The sequence below is a fragment of the Jaculus jaculus genome, chromosome 5 (assembly GCF_020740685.1).
Source record: "Jaculus jaculus isolate mJacJac1 chromosome 5, mJacJac1.mat.Y.cur, whole genome shotgun sequence".
Lineage (NCBI taxonomy): Eukaryota > Metazoa > Chordata > Mammalia > Rodentia > Dipodidae > Jaculus > Jaculus jaculus.
The window spans coordinates 28,826,222-28,848,237 of record NC_059106.1 but is presented as its reverse complement, the minus strand read 5'-3'; positions in this window follow the sequence as shown (position 1 = coordinate 28,848,237).

Below are 22,016 nucleotides of genomic sequence, written 5' to 3'. Positions count from 1 at the left end.
TTTTTTCCAAATAAATATATTCTAAATAAGATCACGAGTTTAAGTTAATTTTTTCCCTAACAGTCAGTCTAAACTTCCCACTCAGGAACCTCTCATGACTTATCCTCATGGATGTGACCAAGTGAACATTTGGGGACATGGTTGGTAGAAATGCTAGGCACAGGAGGGTGGGAAAATCATCACCATAGTTAAAAGACATTTCCTCTCTATGACCTGTCTACCAATCCAGCATAGTTATGGCACCATCAGCCTCTTCATCTCCTGCCCCACTCCCTAAGCTCCGTCTATATGATCTACCTGCCTGTATTAATCTGTGTGTGGGTGGGTCTGCATATGTGCACACATGAGATGGAGTGAATATTAAATCCTCATTTCAACCACATGGAAACAATATCACGTGAAAACATCTGGCACTCAACTCACCAATTCACTTTTCTGTCTGCTGTACTAATGGTATTTATACCCAAAATTGAGGAATCACATGAACAAAATGAAATTATGTCCATATTAGTCTTAGAGAACTTACTATACTGTGCCAACATAATCAGTTCTAATTAAATAATCACATGGGTTACGTTTGGAGAGGGTGAGAAGAATTTTCTTCAAAAATATGTTAACAAGTAGTTGTTATTCAGTGCATTTCTTCTAAATCTAAGGAAAAATGATACTATTCTGTCTTTGAATTCAAACTTGCATAATCACATACTTTATTCAGCTTTGATTATGAATAGTTGCTAATGGCTTTTGTTTCTCATCCCCCTTATGAAGTATTGAGGTGTTTTCACCTCTGTCATTTCCTTAAGTGAGATATTGGATCATTGCAAGTCTATGTGCACGGAAATTGAAAAATTATTGTAAATATGATTAAAACTAATGTTAGGTGTTGTTATCATTACTGTGTTTATTATTATACAACTGTATTTGAAGATAATTTCATCATTTGAATAAACCTATGGGGGGGGAAGCACAGTATTATAATCAAAATTTATTAATTCAGGCACTTGTGATTAAATAAGTATTTAACAGTATTTTCTGTACCAGGATTAGATATAGGTCTCCCAAATTTCATCTTTTTCTGTTCATATCCTGGGACTTCATTACATTTTGTCAAGTGTAAAATTTGAAGAGTCATTAGGATATGTGGAGTCTATTCTTCCAAAGAAGATTTAAAGTAAAATGTACATCAAGGGTTTGCCCAAAGACAGCTTTGAAACAGCTCCCTGTACCTTCATCCCTTCACTAACCAAGAGTACACTCAAATCTATCAGCTGTACTGATAGTGTCTACCTCAGCAGGGAATGTGTCTGCTACTTTTATCATTAGTACCACTGCTACTTTGCCCAATACAGGGGCTGATGTAGCTCAGTTGGTAGAGACCTTGTCTAGCAGTCATAAAACCCTAGGTTCTATTCCCAGCACTGCAGAAAATGGACATGGTGGGGCATACACGTAATTAGAGGTGGAAGGAGAAGGATACTAAATTCCAGGTCATCCTCAAAAGCACAGTGAGTTTGAAGACAGCCTGGGGTACAGAAAAACTTAGAGAAAGAGGGAGAGAGAGAAAAATAAATTAGAGAAGAGACAGACTGTGATTCTAAGCAATTCCTCAGATTTTTTCATGTTATGTCTCCACTGTGAGTTCATCTTATGTCAACTCCTGCCACCTAGCTACTTCCAATGGTTGTTTGCTTAGATAAAAGGAACTTACATTGGCAACAGTGGTAAAACTGGGGGTGCTAATGCTTTGTCCGGCTCTTCTCGCACTGCTTAGCTACTGCTTTAAAAATGCAAATGTTCAAGCAAACACATTCTCCATAGGCTTTCCAGGTCTAAGTACATTTGCTTTCCCCTCTCATTATGCTGTAGCTTGTGAATAATTCTCATTATTATACTACTACTTTTTCTCTCTCATACATCTCCTTCTGAAGGAAGGCATCACTTTTCCAGCTTTCGGTGCCCGGAAGCATGCTCCTTTCATTCTGTGTGCCAGTCATTGTGGTTTACCTGTTGTTTTTCAGGACAATGTCTCTGAGGCTTCCAGGCCCAAGCTCTACAGTATGCAGAGTATAGGAACTTAGAACAAATACATCCAAATAGACATACAGCTGCAACCCATACAGCTGCAGTCCATGGGCACTGTAAGTATTTCTGCAAGTTTCCCATTAAGAACTAAAAAATCTGGAGGCATGGAGAAGGGAGGGCATTAAGTCCATGGAATATTTCTGTATTTTGCATATAATTCTCATAATTTCTCTTGCCCAAAACTTGCCCCAAATACACAGTAAAAGAAGGAATAATGAAACACGATTGGATCAAGTCAATATATCTCTAGTTAGAACAAGAAAAACCCAGATTTCAGATCCAGATTGTGCCATTACTTCCTATGATGCCTTAGTTTTACAATCTAAAGAGGCTTCATCACATTCAGCTATAAAATAGGTCTAATAATGCATGCCTGAAAGGGCTGATGTGATGGTAAAATATAAATAAAAGTATTTTCATGTCAAGGGAAATGTTTAGAAATCTAATATGAGATTTTGAAAATACAGGCTGTTTATTATAATCCTGAAGGAACTACCAGCCAATACTATCTGCTCTGGTCCATTTCTTCAGCACCATGATTCATCACAAATTGTGACATCTGCCTTTTATCCTTTCATCATTGGCTGAGTCTCTAAGCTTAATTTGTATTACTCCTGAGGAAGGTACACTGTCCTGGCCTGAGTAAGCCTGCCCTAAACTCTTCAGATCTGAGTACTACAGTGATGCTTGGCATTGTTTGCCCCTAAGACCTGTGAGCTGTGCCATGACAGCCATCACTGCCTCACTGTGGTACAACCACCAGTGTCAGCTGGTAGCTGGACTGGGAGCCTTCAAGGAACATAGCATCTGGATGCCATGCATGGATCATAGAGTCAGGACTCTTGGAGTACTGCAGCCCAGTGTTACAGAGTTCCTTCTGAGGTTTAAGTCCCAAGTGGAAGCTTTTGTGTGGCCTTGGGAAAGCTGCTCATGTACAAAAAATTGTCCTCTCTACACAATGAAAGGAAGAAAAATGTCAAGCACCCAGTGTTCTAGCAAAAATAAATAATCACACACACACACACACACACACACACACACACACACATCAAGATGCATACAGACATATATCTCTTTAGAAATATATCATAGTTTTGAGGAGATTGCTCAGTCACTAACATGCTTGCCTTCCAAATATGAGGACACAAGTTTGACCCCCTAGAATCTATGTAAAAAAGTCAGGTGTGGGGTGCTCTGTTATAATCCCAGCAGTGGATATGCAGAGACAAATGGATTCCTGGATCTCACTGGTCAGCCAGACTAACCTACTTGGAAAAGGCCAGTGAGAGACCTTGTCTCAAAGCAAACAGGTAGTCAGCACAACAAGTACACATGTGGTTGTCCTCTGACTTCCACAATCACTCACACTCATATGTGTACCCCCCCACACACAAACATGCACACATACACAGAGAAAGAAATCTACTGAGTACATTAAATATATTTCCCATTTGACATTCAAAACAATTCTGGAAAGCAGATATAAGCAAACTAAGACTGAAAGAAGCAAAGTGTAATTTTTCCAGAGCATATCTCTCCTATGAGGTCTGTGGAACATTCAGTGCCTGGTGATCTGCATTCAGAGTCTGGGTAGCTCTACATTATTACAGAATCATCTGAGTCCAATACAATGACATACATAAGGGTGTGCTTGGAAAAATTCAATCCTTAGTGCACAGGCAGTCCATGCTAAAACCCTAGGGAGAAAAATGTCTATACAAGAAATCTGTCACCTAAAAAAACAGGGGTCCTCGAGGGACAACAAATCTTTGAGTAGGTCAAAGCCACAGAAAATAATGTCCGAACAAGTTTTCTAAGTATGAGGGAGTAGAATAATATAAACACTTAACTGCTAATGGTGAGGATTATAAAATCAATGAACTATTTTATGGGCTTTTGTGGAATGCATATAAAACAGGGGCAATGTGTTTTCAACTTTTCAAAGTGAACTGAAAATTAAGTTGTATATTGTTCATAATTAAAGGATGAGGGTTTCTGAAACATTTGCGCTCATTCCTGAGTTATGTTAATATATTGCCTGATGTCTGAGAAAGACAAATCATTTCAGTAACAGTAAATCATTGAGCAATAACAATTTAATAACATGTTTGATGGATGAGGACCCCAAATTAAACAAAGACATGGAATTCAAGATCGGAAGAGAAAATCCACAAGCTAGAGTAGGGTAGGAAGACCCATTACCTCTATCAGTGGAGTACCTGCTCCAAGCTCTAAGCTCCATCATCAGAAACTACTCATTCTCGTTGTGGTTAAGGAAACTAAGGCTTGAAGAAACTAAATAGCTATAGAACAATGTGTTGGTTCCACATAACAGTGTCCTTCCTGGCCATTCTGTTCCTTCCTAGCATTTGTGCTTGCTCATTTGTTTCTGCTCTGCCCTTCCTTTCCCTTCCATCACCTCCAATAGATGTAACCAAATGCCATAGAGCAGGCATCCTATGCCTGGCACTGTAGTTGTTGCAGAATGACCAAAGAGTAACAAGTTCCCTGGCTCTTCCAGAACGGGAGGAGATAAACACTGATATACACCAGACATAGTATGACACTAGTGAGAATTTCCTTGAAAGAAGGAATGTGATTCTGAAGCAGAGAAGAAACGATAGTGCAAGAATTAAGAAATCAGCAAATTTACTAGGAAAACAGGGTTGGATGTGTATGAGGTTGAGATGCAGTTGATGTGGAGTCTCAGGTATGAAGGTGAGGGACAGGACAGCCCTGAGGGCCCAAACAATGGGACTCAAGCACAGAGTTGGGGACTTAGGGGAGGGAAAGCATGAAGCACCATGGAAGCACAGGAAGATTCTTCCTTTTTATCATGTTTTTCTTTTCATACTAGTAGTTAAGTGTTATGTTTATTGTTTAGAAAAATGAAAAACTACGAATACTTTTTTTTTAAATTTAATTTATTAGTTTTCATTTCAGTGAATACAGGCAGTTTGGTACCATTATTTAGGCTCATCTGTGATCTACCCCCTCCCATTAGACCCTCCTTGTTAATGAAAATGGGTCGTGCATTGTGGAGTTAGCCCCCAGTTATTAGTATGATAAATGTCTCTGCAAATCATGACCCAACATGTAACTCTGACATTCTTTCCGCCCCCCTCTTCCGCAAGATTTCCCTGAGCCATGTTGGGTTTATTTTTGGTCTGCTTCAGTGCTGAGGTGTTGGGGGCCTCTGAGGCTTTGGCTCTCTGATTTGGTAGGAGTTGATTTTTCTCTGTGTTGATCTCCTTCCCCTTTGTGCTGGTATCCGGTTCACAGGAAAACATCACCCTTGCTTGTTTCGCCAGTTGTCCTTAGTTTCAGTTGGGCCCCTTTTGAGGTATGTTGGGGCAGCTCTCTTCTTAGGATCTGCATCTATCTGGAAAAGAGAAGCAGATTCTCCAACGGAGAGTAAGTTAGCACCCAGAAAATTGAGATAACACTTACTTTTTTGATAGACAGTTTGATAGGTGTAGGCCCTCTTATACCCCGTGATTGATGGTAGCTTGATATTGTAGAGTGGGCTTGTGTTTGAGTATGGTTCTGACTTGTTTCCCAGCTCCAGCTAAGGGTCTAGTACCACTGAGTAGATCAGTTAGCCAAATCAAGAGCAATTGATTCCTCACCATGGCTGTGTACCACTATTGCACTTGTGTGGGCATCACATCTGGTTATTTGTTGCTAATTAGGTTAAACAATGTGTTGCTTGGACAGATCTTGGTCATTTCCCCCAGTCGCCTATATAGCACCTTCTGGCACTAGACACGCTGACTGTCTGGGGACTGACTCTCTCCTGGCTTCCAGCCATATCATTCCATTTTACGCGTCAGCTGTGTATGGAGTCTTCAGCAATAGGGTCTTATCACTGGCCTTTGGTGGGTCATCAAGTACTCTGACAGAAGTCTGTCATTGTTTTGGGAAACCTTGTAGGTTTCTCTGATCAAAAGCTCATTGTGGATGGTAGGCCCAAGCTTGAAGTGGGGGTTACAGGTCAGTGTCCACTAAGAAATTGAGGAAAAAGATAACTAATATACAAGAGTTAGAGAGGAGAGAGATAGAGGGGAGAGGGGGAGAGGGAGGGAGGGAAGATGTAGGAGATTTAGGTCAGTCTTGATCCTACCCTCTCCAGTGTCTTGTGGTTCAGGTGTTTCCTGTAAGGGTCTAGTGAAGGTTCAGCCATTTGGTCTGTCTTTTAGGAAGTAGAATCCGGACCCAAACGGCAATGGTACCATAAAATACTACGAATACTTTAATGTTCCAAGAATTTAGTGGCTAAATAAAATGACCAGAAGCTAGGGTGTAGCTTAGTTGGGAAGGTGCTTGTCCTGGGTCCTATCCCCAGCACCACATAAACCAGATGTGGTGGTGCAAATCTGTAATCCCAACATTAAGACTAGATGTTCAAGGTCATACTTAGCTCTGAAGCTCTGAAGTTTTCAAGTCCTACAATTTTAGTACATATCCTTTTTCCTGGCTCTCAAGAGAAAGTCATTTTCTCTTGGGCATAAGGATATTTAAAGTGACATTAAGGTGACAAGAATGTATGGTGAAGTGTGGGAACGACTAAATTGTACGAACTGTGATTAATCTAACACTTGGCTCCACTACTAACTCATTAATCAATGGAGTACTTGCTTTCTAGACATAGTCCAGGAAAGCTATAAAGTCTGGCTTTCTAACTGTACAGAATAATATGCTTATAAAATCACAGCCATTTTATGCTTGGATCCTTCAAACGGAGCCAACCATTCACTCAAGCTGCAAGGCTCACTTCAAAGAGAGATGGGAAGTGAGTCTCTTTTGAAAATTGTTCCCTCCTATCCCATCTCCTCTGGAGACTCTAGTCTGCTCCTCAATAACCTCAGGTGCCAATCTTCTCATCTGCTCAGGAGACTCCTTTATGATCCTCAGTCAGCTCAAGTGCTGACCTAATCCTTTTATCAGGGGACTCCCACCTGCTCGTCAGTCAAGTGTTGACCAAGCATTCTTCTCAGAAGATTCCATTATTCTCCTGACTCCTTAAGTGCTAATCTCCTCATCTACTCAGGAGACTCCCATCTGCCCCTTGGTCACCTGTGGTGTTGAATTCCTCGTCCTCTCTGGAGACTCCAGGGTGCTCCTCATTCACACTGGGAGTCCAATGCTTATTCTTCTCAAGAGACTCCAATGTGCTGTGTAACTTTAGGTGCTGACCTCCTCATCTACTCAGGAGACTCCAGGTTGCTCCTCCTTCATGTCATGCATTCATCACCTACCCTTCTCAAGAGGCTCCAAGAGGCTTCTTAAGAGAGCCCAATCTGCTCAGTCTCTTTTGACTCATCTTCTCAGATGACTTCATTTTGATCTTCGGTCACCTCAGTTGTTCATCTCCACCTAAATCACGTGTGTGCACATTCTAAGTCATGTCACACTCAGGGCCAAAGAACAATGGAAAAGAAGATGGTAACTTCCAATGCCGACAAGACAAGTAAGAGCCAGGGTGTAAAGCTGGAGCCCTGGAGTCGCTTATTCAGATTCAGTGCCTGACTGAGTCATTATCAGCTGTGTCACTTGAGGAAGGGTTCTGGGCTTCTTTTTTTTTTTTATGATGGGGCTCTCATGTATCTCAGGCTGATCTTAACCTCCCTAGGTAGAGGAGGATGGTTTTGAACTTCTTAACCTCTTGCCTCCACCTCTTGAGTGTTAAGTTCCTGCAAGGGCAACATGTTGAATTGATTCCCTGTTATTTTCCGATAAGACAGTCACATTGATATCCAAATTAAGATACCACTGCTAAAGAAGCAGTGTGCCTGAAAGAGACCTTATCATGTCTTAATGCCTGTGCCTTTTCCTGAGAACTCATATGTGCTCATATGACTGTTTGCTCAAATTAAGTGATTGCAGTGCAGGTGCTACCAGAATAGCCGTAAGCCCATGTGAAACTCACAAGCTCAATCTCTGGACATAGGTGGGACAGAATTAACACTGTGATCAGCAAAAATTGGCCTGAGAAAGGGTGCTGGGCTCCAATATGTTCTTCTTCAGCCAGACTTTCACATATCACAGAGCTGACCTTGAACTCCCTACTTAGACAAGGATGATCTTGAATTTCTGATCTTCCTGCCTCCACCAGCCTAAGCACTGGGATTACAGATGTGTACTGCATTCAGTTTATGCTGTGCAGTGGAAGGAATCCATGCCTTCATGCACTCCAGAAAACTTTTCTACCGAGTTGCATCAGTTCTTTAGTTTTACCAAATGGGTGAACAGAATTGAATAGCACGTGCCTGCCAGGAAGGGATGCTGGACAGCACTGTACTCTTAGCTGTGTCCATGATCTCCCCTGGACAGTGGCAAGTGCAAGGGAGCCAGTGCTACCAGGTGCCATGGGGAATGTGGCCTAGGTACAAGACTCCACTGAAAAGCTGGCAAGGAACCTGTAGTTTGCAGAGGACCCGAGTTTTGAGCATGTTCCTCTCAGGTTCAGGACTCAGGAGCTCTGTAGGGTCCCACCACAGGCTCCTAACCATGGCCAATCTTCTGCCAGCAACTGGAGGAGTAGTGGGAAGTCTGGGAGCCTGGAAGTCCACCACGATTCATCCTTTGAGCAGTGCACCTTCTCTTGAGGCCTGCTGACTTCAGCGCCACCTTTCACCCCTCCCTGCCCACTTCCCCATCTGTCACATGTTCCATCCTGATGTGACAAGGGCTGGTTCTTGACTGGATACAGAGCAAGTCGAAATAAAGAAGTCCTCACTCTGTTTGGATGCTGTTCAGCGGATGATCCAAATGAAGCCTTTTCAGAGTCGGTGCTGGTCCCCACCCTGCCGCCAGCCTCTAGGTTATCAAGCTCTCTGTGCCCTTGTCTGCCTGGTGCCTGCCTGGCCTTCTCTACCCACTGCTTCCTGTGGGGCTACACTCTCTGTGTCCAGGCCAGAATTTCAACCTCAAACCTTGCCGGGCTAGCTTCTACAGAGCCCCAGGAGGTGGTACCTTACCTAACAAACTACTAGAATCCTGGGGGAATGCTCCAAAAAAAAAGTCTGTGATGTGCACTAACAAGTCAGGATGTTTCTTCCATCCTCCCTGGCCTAAATCTTATCCCACACCTTTCTTGACATTGTGAATGTCCTGGACTATAAACTTCATGACATCTGAATACCTCTGTCTTCTTTATATCAAAAGACATAGAGGCAAGGGCCAAAAAACAAAACAAAACAAAACAAAAAAGAACTGAGAAGAGGTAGTGAAGTCTTGCCTAGAGGAGAGGGAAGACTGGGATGATTTAAAAAAAAAAAAAAGTTCTCATAGCTGTGGGGAACTGGCATCTAGGCCCCATGGCACATGGCAGCGAAAGTGGACCTTATTTTTCTATGAGGCATCCTTCTGGGCAGTGCCCTGCCTCAGGGACACCATCTCCTGAGCAGCCTGATTTGAGTATGCCAGTGTGCTCTGCCCCTGCCCCACACTGGGGAAGACACTGTCTAAGAAAGAGCTGGCTAATACCATCTGCCAGGCTCTGCAGACTTCTGGGGTCAGGAAAAAAGGTGGAGGGTGAAAAGCCTCTGTCTAGTGCAGCAGAGAGCTGTGCTCCACCCCTGGCTAATGTTTGGGAACAAGGGAAAAACAGCTAAATGAGTGCTGCTGCTATAGACCTCACTGCCAAGCGGAGGTGAGCCACCCCCACCTCCCGTGTCTGTGCCGTGGCATGGAGATAACTTTGGAAATCTTGGCAAACAAGCAACAGTAGGGCAGATAGATCTTGGAAGAAGAAGTGAATGCCTTGGTGTGTAAAACGCAGGAGATGGGGACTTGCACTGCTCCTTCCTCATCCAGCCAGGCTCTTCCCCCCACCTGTTGCAGGGACTGTGTTGGTTCTGTCCCCACCTACTCACACTTCTGCCTACTCTGCTCCTCCTCCTCCCACTGCCTGGGCTGACCGGCTGCCTCCGTCCTGTCTGTCCTTCCACCTTCCTTCACAACAAATATACCCGCAATCCCTACTTCACTGTGTTTACCTCTCCCTTCTGAACAGCTTACTCTATTTATGGCCAAGAATAACTCGGGAGTTCCACCAACAGACATACAAACATCCGACTCCCTTGTTCCATGTTGCAGGTCCTCTCGCTTCTCACCTCCCCACCCTCCTTGTCGTGGACCTTGCCCTTCAAGCCTCCCTCTTATAGGATGGAATCACCTTAACCTGTGTGCGTACTTTCCTCTCTTCCCCTGTCCTTCTCCACCACTCCTCCAGCCTCTCACCCAGGAAACATGTGCCTAGTTTTTCTGCTCAAACAGCCCAGACCTCTGAACACACGACCTGTAGCTGACAAGGAGACGGAGTGGGCATTCAGGGGAGGCTGTAATGAAACCAGCACCATCTCCTCCAGCCATGGACCTAGAGCCTGTGGACACCACCCTGCCTTCCATGGCTACCATCTTCCTCTCTCTGCTTGCTTCTACCAGTTTTCACACACAGCTTGGGAGCAACTGCAAGTTTGCCAATTTATACTGGAGCTGCCCCTCCACCCACTTCTGGTTGGATAACTAAGGAGATACATGACACCCGGGTCTCTTTTCAGACAGACTTTTGCTACGCAGCCTAGCCTTAAATTTTTTTTATTTTCCTGCCTCATCTTCTGAATTATAGAATATCAGGGATGCTTCAACACACTGCACACTCAGCCCCATATAATATGCTTGCAATGAACTGATAGGAATATAGAACCAGCTAGCGGAGGGCAGGAATTAGAGGAGCAGGCAGGGAGATAACACTGAGAATCTTGGTGGCAGTGGTGACCTGTCCTGTGAAGATGACAGCAACAGGCCTATAGGACCCTGCCATGGATTTGCAGATACAGTCACTGGTGCGGGGGGTGGGGGGGACTGGGCAATGAGTATTGGTTATTTCTATGTAAGATTAAAGTGCTAGAGTTCTGTAACTCTTAAAAAAAGACTACATAAATTTAGTGTTTTGATTTGTTATCCTGAATTTTCCTTAGCTTTATCTTTTATTTTTTTGTTTAAGCTAAGTAGAAACTTTGTATGGACATATAATATGTGGGTATCATCCTTTCCCTCCTGCCTGTCCCCACTCCCCTGAGGGCCCTCCTTGGTGGGATTGTTGGTATTCACCATGGGGCTGTAGGTTATGAGTTGTGAGAGCAGCGGTCAGTCCTTGTGGGGAGGGCTGTGTCTCTGGATATTCCCTCCCACCCTGTGGCTCCTACATTCTTTCCGCTCCTTCTTTCACTAACTTCCCTGAGCCATGGTGGGTGTTTTTTTTTTTTTTTTTAGAAAAATATTTTATTTATTTATTTGAGAAAGAGAGAGATTGGAAAAAGGAGAGAGAGAGAGAGAAAGAAAGAGAAAGAGAGAGAGGGAGGGAGAATAAGTGTGCCAGGGCCTCCAGCCATTGCAAATTAACTCCAGATGAATGTACCACCTTTATACATGGTTTATTTGGTTACTGGGAAATTGAACCTGGATCCTTAGGCTTTGCAGGCAAGTGCCTTAACCACTAAGCAGTCTCTCCAGCCCTATATTTTAATTTTTAAGAATCAGGCTGTATGTAAAAATATCCCTTGACCTGAAGTGTTACAATTTCTAAAGGTTTGCATTCAATGTGATCCTACAGTGAATACTTCTAGACAGATTTCACAGGCGGAGGAAGCTGAATATGAGGGGTTATAGATATAGCTGTGATCTTTGGGCACAGTGAACAATTAGAATTGTAACTTTCAACCTCCTGGAGCTGTTTACTTCCATACAGTAGTATTTAAATTTTTGGATTTCTTTTGTTCTTGAAACGGCCTTGCATGCACACTTTATGGGCAATAATTGGAGCAGACATTCACATGACCTCACAGGGGCCTGCCTTTGCCACAGGTACTCAAGAGTAATGTCATAGCTCTGCAGCTGATGAGACGTGTTGTCCCCTGCATCGATCAGGTATTGTCCTCGATGCCTCTGATTCCAGAATTACATTAAAGTGTATGTGTTGTGCTGTCAGAGTGATGAACACTGGACACGTACCTAATGATACATGGTGGGTGTTTTAATCTTGCTTTAGTGTTGAGCTCTCAGTAGCTTCTGGATTTCTGCTTTGGTGCATTTTGAGTGTCCTCAGTGTCTGTCTCCATCACCCTGCCCCAGTTTCTCAGGCTCCTTGTGGAAGCAGAACCATTGCTCATCTTACCATTTCCTCTGTGGTTTCACTTGGACCTTGACTGCTGTGTGAGGAGTGGTTCATCTCCTTTACTAGCTTGCAAAAGTAAGGATTCTTCATGGTGTTATCACAGGTTTTTTTTTTTTTTTGGAGTTGTTTTACTTCTATCCCTCTTTCTCCCTTCCCTTCCCTCTGGTACTTTCCTCCCCAACTTAGCCTCTTTCCTGCTGTCATAGAATGTTTCCACTGGGTCTGTCTGCTTTCTTATCACTGTTGCCCTCTCATCACCTCCTACCAGGTGCAGGCACACACCCCATTATTTATATGCATGCAAACATTAAAAGTTAGGCTCCATGTATTTGAGAGAACACATGGCTTTTATCTCTTTGCACTTGGGTTACCTCACTAGTACATTTTTTTCCCAATTTCATCCATTTCCCTGCAAATTTCATAGGTTCATTTCTCTTTATATCTGAGTAGAACTTCATTGTGTATACGCACCACATCCTCATTATCCAGTCATTGGCATTTAGGGACATTTCATTTCCTAGCTATTGTGAACAGGGCAGCAACGACCATGGATGTGCAAGTGTGTCTGTGGTAGAATCGAGTCCTTTGTTTATATGTCCAGGAGTATTATAGCTGGGGGTAGTTCCATTTTTAGCTTTTGACAAGCCTCCACACAGATTTTCATAGTGGCTATACTAATTTACACTCCCAGCAACAGTGAATAAGAGTTCCCCTCCTCTCATACCCTGGTCAGCATTGTTTTCTGTCATTATTTTTCTTGATGATAGCCATTCTGACCAAGGGTGAGATGAAATCTAAGTGTTTTCTTTTTAACTTGCATTTTCCTGATGGCTAAAGATGTTGAAAGTTTTATTTTTTAATTTTACTTTTAAAGGGTTTAATTATTTGAGAGAGAGAAGGAGGAAGAGGGAGGGAGAGTAAGAGGAAGGTAGAGAGAATGGGCATGCCAGGGCCTCCAGTCACTGCAAACGAACTCCAGATGCACATGCTACTTGTGCATTTGGCTTACATTAGCACTGGGGAATCAAACCCAGCTTGTTAGGCTTCACAGGCAAGCACCTTAACCACTCTCTAGCTGGAATATTTTATTTTTATTTTTTATTTGAGAGAGAGAAAAAGATAGACAGGAAGAGAGAGCAAATGGGCACACCAGGGCCACTTGCCACTGCAAACAAACACTGGATGCATGCACCACTATGTGCATCTGGCTTTATATGGGGCACTGGGGAATCAAACCCAGGTTGTTAGGCTTTGCAGACAAGAGTCTAACAGCTGAGCTACATCTTCAGCCCTAACATTTTTTTTAAACAGCTATTGGCCATTTGTGTTTTTTTTTTTTTTTTGAGAACTGTCTGCTAATTTCGTTAGCTCTTTTGTTGATTGGAAGCTTTGTCTGCATAGTGTTTTATTTTTCCAGTTGCCTACATATTCTGCACCTCAAACCTTGTCAGAAAAATAGCTAACAAAGATCTCCCATTTTGTAGGCTTCTTATTTACTGGACTGATAATTTCTTTTTATTTATTTTTTAATTAATTAATTAATTAATTAATTTTGTTTTTTTCGAGGTAGGGTCTCACTCTAGCACAGGCTGACCTGGACTTCACTATGGAGTCTCAAAGTGGCCTCAAACTCACGGCGGTCCTCCTTCCTCTGCCTCCCGAATGCTGGGATCAAAGGTGTGTGCCACCACGCCTAGCTTGATAATTTCTTTTGTTGTTAATAAACTTTAATAACATGTAGTCCCATTTCTTGATTCTTGAGACTATTTCCTGTACTCTTGAAACCTTGTCTAAAAAGTTCTTAGTTATATCTGTAATTTCCAGTGTATTGCTTGTTTCTCTCTGATATTTCCAGTGTTTCTGACTTTATATAAAGTACTACTGTGGCTCTGTAGTATGATTTTACATCAGGGATTATGCTGCCTTTAGCAGTGTTTTTGCTCTTTAGGCTAGTCTAAACTCTTGAATTTTGGCTTTTGCCTGCAAAGCCTAACAACCCAGTTTCAATTCCCCAGTACCTACATAAGCCAGATGTACAAAGTGGCACATACATTTTGAGTTTGTCTGCAGTGGCTAGAGGCCCTGGTGAGCCCATTGTCTTTCTCTCTCTTTCTGTGTGTCTGTCTTCCTCTTTCTCTCAAATAAATAAATAAATAAATAAATTTTAAAAAGAACTAGAATTTGATGGAATCATATTGAGTCTGTAGTCTGCTTTTGGTAATATAACCTTTCTCATAATATTGACTATTCCTGTGAGGAGCATGGGAAGTTCTTTCCAATATCTGGTATAGTCTATTTCTTTTTTACAGTGTCATGAAGTTTTCTTTGTAGATGTCCTTCATATCCTTAGTGACACTTATTCTTGGGCATTTTAGTTTTTGGGGTCATTGTGAATATGGTATTTTTCTCAGATCCTTTCTTAGAAAAGCATATCTATTTTGACAATACTTGAATGGTAGTGATCTTTTCGTATTGATTTTGTATCCTGAAACTTTACTGCAAATTTTTGATGAATTTAAAAGTTTTCTGTGATAGAGCCTCTATGTTCACTTATATAAAGCTATGCCATCTGAAAATAGGGATAATTCATTATTACTGCTTTTATGTCTTTCTTTTGTCTTACTGTTCTAGCTAAGACTTCAATCACTGGTGAATAAGAGCAGGTAAAGTGGGCTCTTTTGTCTTATTCCAGGTTTGAGAGGAAATGTTTTCCATTTTCCACATTCAGAATAATTTTAGGTATAAGTTTGTCACATATACCCTTTATTATTTTCAGGTATGTATCATCTATTTCTAATTCCTCCAGAATTTTCATGATTAAAGTGAAATAACTTGTCAAATAACCTCTACATTTATGAGACATTATAATTTCTGTCCTTCACTTTATTTATAAGGGGAATTAAGTTTATTGCTTTGTTTATGGTGAACTAAACTTGAATCTCTGGTGTAAAACCTACTTAATGATAATATATAATCTTCCCAGTGTGTTATTAAATTCTGTTTGCATATATTTTGTTGAGAATTTTTGTGTCTATGGTCATCAGAGAAATTGATCTGTAGTTTTATGTTTTGTTGTTGTGTCTTTATCTAGTTTTGGTATAGGGATTATATTGGTTCCATAGAACTGGTTTGGTAGCATTTCTTACTTTTCTATTTTGTGGAACCATGTGGAAAGTTCTGATCTTAAGTCTGCCATAAAAGTTTGATAGAAATCAGCAGTGTATCTATCTGGTCCTAGACTACTCTTTATGGGGAGACTTAATTATTGCTTCTGTCTCATTGCTTGGTATGGATCTGTTTATACTCTTTACATACTCTGGCATTATTTTGTTAATATACCTGCATTTAGAAATCTATTCATTTAATCTAGATTTTCAATTTTTTCAGAATATAAACTTTCATATATTCTCTAATGATCTTCTAGATTTCACTGGCATATATTATAACTCCCTTATTATCTCTAATTTTATTTATTTAGGTCTTCTCTCTTTGGTAGTTTGGTTAAGGGCTTATCAATATTGTTAACATTTTTAAAGATCTAATTCTTCAATTAGTTTATTTGATGTATTATTCTTTTAGGTTCTATTTCATTAATTTTTGCCCTAATCTTGATCATTTCCTCACATCTACTTGTTTTGGGACTGCCTCCTGCTTTTCTAGTACCTTGGTTTCATCATTGATTGTTTATTTGAGATCTCTCAGAATGTTTAATGTGCACTCTTATGGCTATAAGATTTCCTCTTAGGACTACCTTGATTGTATCCCAGAGGGTCTGGCACTTTGTTATCATTTTCCTTAATTTCTAGAAAATCTTTATTTTCTCCCCTAATTTCTTTAATGACCCATTGTTGATTCAAAATTAGATTGTTTAGTTTCCAAGCATTTATGTAGTCACTAAAGTTTCTCTTGCTGTTAATTTCTAGTTTTATTCCACAATGATCTGATAAGGTACAAGTCTTATCTCAGGGACTGAAGTAGGGTCTCACTCTAGCCCAGTTTGTCCTGAAATTCACTCAATGGCTCAGTGGTTAAGGTACTTGCCTACAAAGACAAATGGCCCAGGTTTGATTCCCCAAGACCCATGTAAGCCAGGTGCACAAGAGGGTGCATGCATCTGCAGTTCATTTGCAGTGGGTAGAGGCCCTGGCTCATCCATTCTCTCTCTCCTTCTTCCCCTCCCTATTTTTCTCTCTCTCAAATAAAAAAAGAAAAATAAAGTATAAAAATGAAAGAAAAGTCTTATCTCAATATTCTTTATATTTGTTAAGCCTTGCTTTTGGTCTATGATGTGCTCAGTTTTGAAGAAGCTTCTATGTACTGCTGAGAAAAATGTATACTGCCTAATTCTTGAACCAAATATTCTGGGTATGTGGTCTATGGTATAATTTGGCTATGGAGTAGCTTTGCTTTTAGTTTGGAAGACCTGTCCAAATGCATGAGTGGGTTATTAAAGTCTCTCACTACAATTATGTCCGGGCCTTTGTGCCTTTTTTGAGTGTTAGTATTTGTTTTACTAAGTAATGACTGTATTATTCTGTTTAATAGGTTATGAGGTGACACCACATACCCAAGTACCTTCCCATTAACAGATCTGAAGAAATGCCAGAGGTAACAACAGAGCAGAGTGACATCACTAAGAAGATTTTTTTTTTTTTTTGAAGTAGGGACTCACTCTAGCCCAGGCTGTCCTGAAATTCACTCTGTGTTCTCAGGGTGGCCTCAAACTCATGACGATCCTCCTACCTCTGCCTCCTGAGTGCTGGGATTAAAGGTGTGTGCCACCATGCCTGGCTCACTAAAAAGATTTTGACATCACTGTGGACCTGTAAATAAGGCAGCAGAATTTTTAAGTCATCAAAAATATTGTAAAATAGAGAACTAAAGCATGGAAAAAGCCTAAGTCTTTGAGGTGGTCCACAGAGCAATGCGGGATTAGAAAACAGAGGACAAATGGAACAGGAACCTCAGCTGGCAAGGTTGTGGAACATTTAAGAAAGAAACAAACAAACAAATAAAAATCTTTATCCCATGTGCACTGTGAACAAGTAGACAGTGTTTCATCATTAATGTTGTTCTTGCTTTAAATGACCCTTTGAGTAAAGAAACACGCAAAGCATAGTCCTTACCATGCCAAACATAGGAAAAACTTGCATCCATGAGACAGTGTAGATGGAGTTACAGGTTTGGGGCAGATGAATAGATGCAGGAGTGTTTGAGATAGCAGAGAAACAATGGTAGAGAATGAAAACTGGTTGGAGAATAATCTTTAATATTGCAGAAATGTGGGTAAGATTCTGAAAGCTCAGTAAAGATTAAGAGGAATAACTTGACAATTTTTTTCCAAAATGAAGCATGCAATAATGAATACACTTAGTTCACAGTCCTACAATTTAATGATTAATTTGCAGTAGCATGCTGTATTTTGGATGAGAGATGAAAGAACTGAGATGCTCTGCAGGACAGTGTAGACACAGTGCTAATTAACAATCCACACACAGTGAGTGCTCACCTTTCCACTCTGTGACTGAGCAGTGAATAATCATTTAACCCATTTGAGTTTGGGGCCATTTTCTGAGTCCAAGTAAGACAGAGTAGAATGTGAGTGTCCTCAACTATTACTCATTTGCATTATTTCCTTGAGACAATCTCTCACTGAAACTGGAGCTGCTGTTCTTTAGTCAGACTGGCTGACCAATGGGCCCCAGAGATTCTCCTGTCTCTGCTCCCCTCAGGACTGTAGCTAGAGACATGCATGGTCATGCCTGGCTTATTATATGTGTGCTAGGGATTGAACTCAGGGCCTCATGATTGTGAGGCAAGCATTCTTACCTACTGAGCCATCCCCTCAACCTACCATTACATAACAATACTTCATTTAACCCTAAATGTTGGCTTCAAATTTGTAATTCTGTCTTTTCAGCACATTCATAACTTGGTTACTTTCCCCCATGTTAGCACTTTATTTTCTTGGCTATTATTATTACCAACAAATGAAAATTGTATATAGTATTGTGTTTAAAATATTTTTAAATATTTAAATTGTACAATGTCCTGTGGTAATTAGAATGTAAGAGCTCATATATACTTAGTGATTTCCAACTCTATTAGCAATTTCCAAGTATGCTATACACCAACATATCTATAATCACCACATTGTACAATTGGATTTATCCCTCTTATCTAACCCAGCATTTGCTTATTTGAGGGTGACAAACAGAAACAGAAAGAAGGGGGGGGGAGAGAAAGAGAGAGAGAGAGAATGGGTGCGCCAGGGTCTCCAGCCACTGTAAATAAACTCCAGATGCATGCACCATCTTGGGCATCTGGCTTCCATGGGTACTGGGAAACAGCCTTGAACCGGGTTCTTAGGCTTCATAGGCAAGTGCTTAACCACTAATCTATTTCTCCAGCCCTAACCAGACATTTGTATCCTTTGGCAAACCTCATTCCTTTACCCCATCATATCCTGGGTAACTTTATTCTACCCTCTGATTTTGTGATGACTTTGACATTTTACATTTTACAAAAACATTAAGTCATATTGCATTTATTGTTTTATGTCTGTATTATTTCAATTAACAGAATGTCCTCCATGGTGACCCTTGTTGCCACAAAAGGTAAGATTTCCTTTCTTATTCTTGGGTATTATTCTACAGTGTATACCTACCACTGCATTTTAATCCTTACACCTACTGATAAACACTTGGACTGATAAACATGTTGGTTTTTGTGAAATGCTGCAGTGCACATTGGAGTGTTGTTATTTTGTCAAAACACTGACTTCATTTCTTTTGGATAATATACCCAAGTTGGTTTCCTGGATCATATGATAAAATCATTGTTAATTTGGGATTGACCCTATATATGGTCCTTTTTATAATAGCCATAACAACTTACTTTTCTTTCTGAAGAATAAAGTAGTTCTCTTTTCTACACAGCCAACTCTTAAATTTTGAATTAGACGTAAATATTGAAGATTTAATACACATATCTTCAGCCCAAATGTCTTCAGTAACAGCTTTTCTCTGTGGATGGCTCACTCCAGATGTAACGTTTCACTGCATCATTAACTCTCTTTACCCATAAAGGCAGCATTAAATCTCTGTTTTCAACTCAACTGCCTGGTATATGGCAGAATGTCAATAAATGTTTATTTAACTGAATTGTATATCAAGATTAGGGAAAGTCCACACATAATTCAGAGGTAAAATATTAACAAAATATGTTTATATTGCAATTATACCTCATGCCTATATGATGATGCATGGTTTTCTTTAAGCTAAAATTAAAGATAGCATATATTTCTTAAAATGTACTGTTAAACAGAGTGGACTTGAATCAGAGAATGCTTCTTAGAGTCTCAAGGGTTTGGTGCTATTTCATTCTCTAATAACTCTCCTGTACCTGGGGATATCATCATCAGAGAATCTCATAGGATGTAACTTTAGCCCTATCTTCCTATTAATACTTCATATTGAACTTGTGTAAAACACTTAAAACAGCCCAAAATCATTCAATGTTGTATTATTAAATGACAGTCTTTTGCTGGGGCAAGGCTTGTGCATGCCATTCAAAAGTGAATTTTCCTGAATTCCCTTTAGGATTTCATGTACATAATGAACAATGCATTCAGCTCAATCAGGTTTCACACCACCTTCTGTCCACTATAATCCCATATTTATCAGATAATTTTTTAAAAAAATTCCAAATCTCATTTAGCTTAGATATTGGCCAGGGTTCTGTTGTTTTTCAGCCAAATGCAATACTAAATGCTGTCCAACCTTGTTAAAGATTAGATCTTGCAGTCATTGTTTCTGCAGCTGGGTCCCATTGCAGGCATCAGACATCCTTTCTTCCTCATGTATAACACTGAAATCAGATGTCTGGATCTAGGAAACATTACTGCATGGCATTTTGTGCATGTGTGTGCAGGTACAAGTGCACATGTGGGTCTGTGCATGAGGAGGCCAGAAGAAAACCGTGTTTGGGGTTTTTTCTTTCTTTCTTTTTTCTTCAAAGCAGAAATGCTGTTCTCACTTATTTTTTGAGGCAGGATCTCTCCTTGGCCTGCAGGTCACCAATTAGGTTAGAATGACTGGCCAGGAAACTTCAAGAGTCCTCCTATCTCTGCTTCCCCAACACAGAATTATAACTGTGTGCCTCCATATCTGGCATTTTTATGAGGGCTCAAGGGATCAAACTCAGGTTCTCATGATTATGAGGAAAGCATTTTACTGACTGAGCCATCCCTCCAGCTCCTGCCTGGCTTTTTGTCCAGGCTCTGCTCTCAGTGATTGGAGTGCACTGTTTTCAAAACCCCTGGAGTCTTCTTTATGCACTGCTTCTCTCCAGCTACAGATGTAATGAGTTCACAGTGGGAAATGAAAGCATTAGAGTTTGAACTCGGGTCACTTTGGCTAAAAGTCCAAGCTTTTCAACCTGGGTGTGGGAATGCATACCTGTAAGCCCAGCACTTGGGAAGTGGAGACAAGATCAGAGATTCAAAAGTACCCTTGGCTATATTTTAAGTTTGAGGCCATCCTGGAATACAAGATTAAAAAACAAAACATTACAAGTCTTTCATTGTGAAAGCTATTTTTTATAACAATTAGAAATTTGATATATGTCATTACCCTCTGACATGGCACACGGGGCCATGGAGAGGGCTCAGTCAATAAAGTGTGTCTCACAAGCATAAGGACCCTGAATTTTATCCTCAGTACCCATGGGAAATATCAAGTGTGGGGCACAGGCTTGTAATCTCAGCACTAGGGAGATGTGTACAGAGCCACAACCAGCAGAAGTCATTGACAAGCACGCATGTCTACCTACAACTGAGCCAGCAAAGAAGGGAGTGGGGCACTGACCCTCTTTAATCCTCCTCTTGAACTGTTTGTATGGGCCTGGCCTTCTGCAGAAGACAGTACACACAGAAGAGCAGTGTGCAGATGCCTCACTCTTTCATCATCTGACCTTGTCCCCGTTCCTATGCTTTTTCTATATTTGATAAGTTTTCTCAAGGTTTTTCTGCTTCTGTATAAATTAAACTGACACTGGTTAGGCGGTGCTGCAGTGTCTCCAGCCAAGCCTGCAGACCACCTGATCCCAGCTTTCACTATATTGCTTGTGTCTGTCTATCTTTCCTTCCAATTGTCTGGTCACCCCCAGCAGGTTGTATCTGCACTGGTCATGGGAGAGATGGAGACAGGAGGATCCCTGAGGCTTGCTGGTCAGTTAGTCTAGCCTAATTGGTGAGTTACAAGCCAATAAAAGACCTGACTTAAAGGAGGTGAATGGCATCCCTGACAAATGTAATGCAAAGTTGTCTTCTCGCTTCTATGCACACCTCCTACATGTGTTCATGCATGTACCTGCAAAGACGTGTATGCTCTCCTCAAAAATATACACAAATTCATGTGCGTATATACACATGCAAGCCATAAGAGAGGTTACTTCTAGAAAATGTGTTTTCAATATTTGAGAGTTCCCCTTAACAGGACTTGAGTGGCAGTGTGCACACAGTTGCACAGAAGCAAAAAGACAACCCTTCATAGTCACACTTCTCTCTCTCTTTTTTTTAAAATATGTCTCATCAACTTCGGTGACTGAAGTTTTTCTCTACTCTCCTTTCTAAATGTCATCTGTTTCTACCATCAAACTCCTTTGCACCAGCAAGCAGTTTAAGTAAGCACACCACTGACTTTCAATGCAACTCCTAATAGGAATCCCCCCAAAATATTTTGTCATGGAGTTA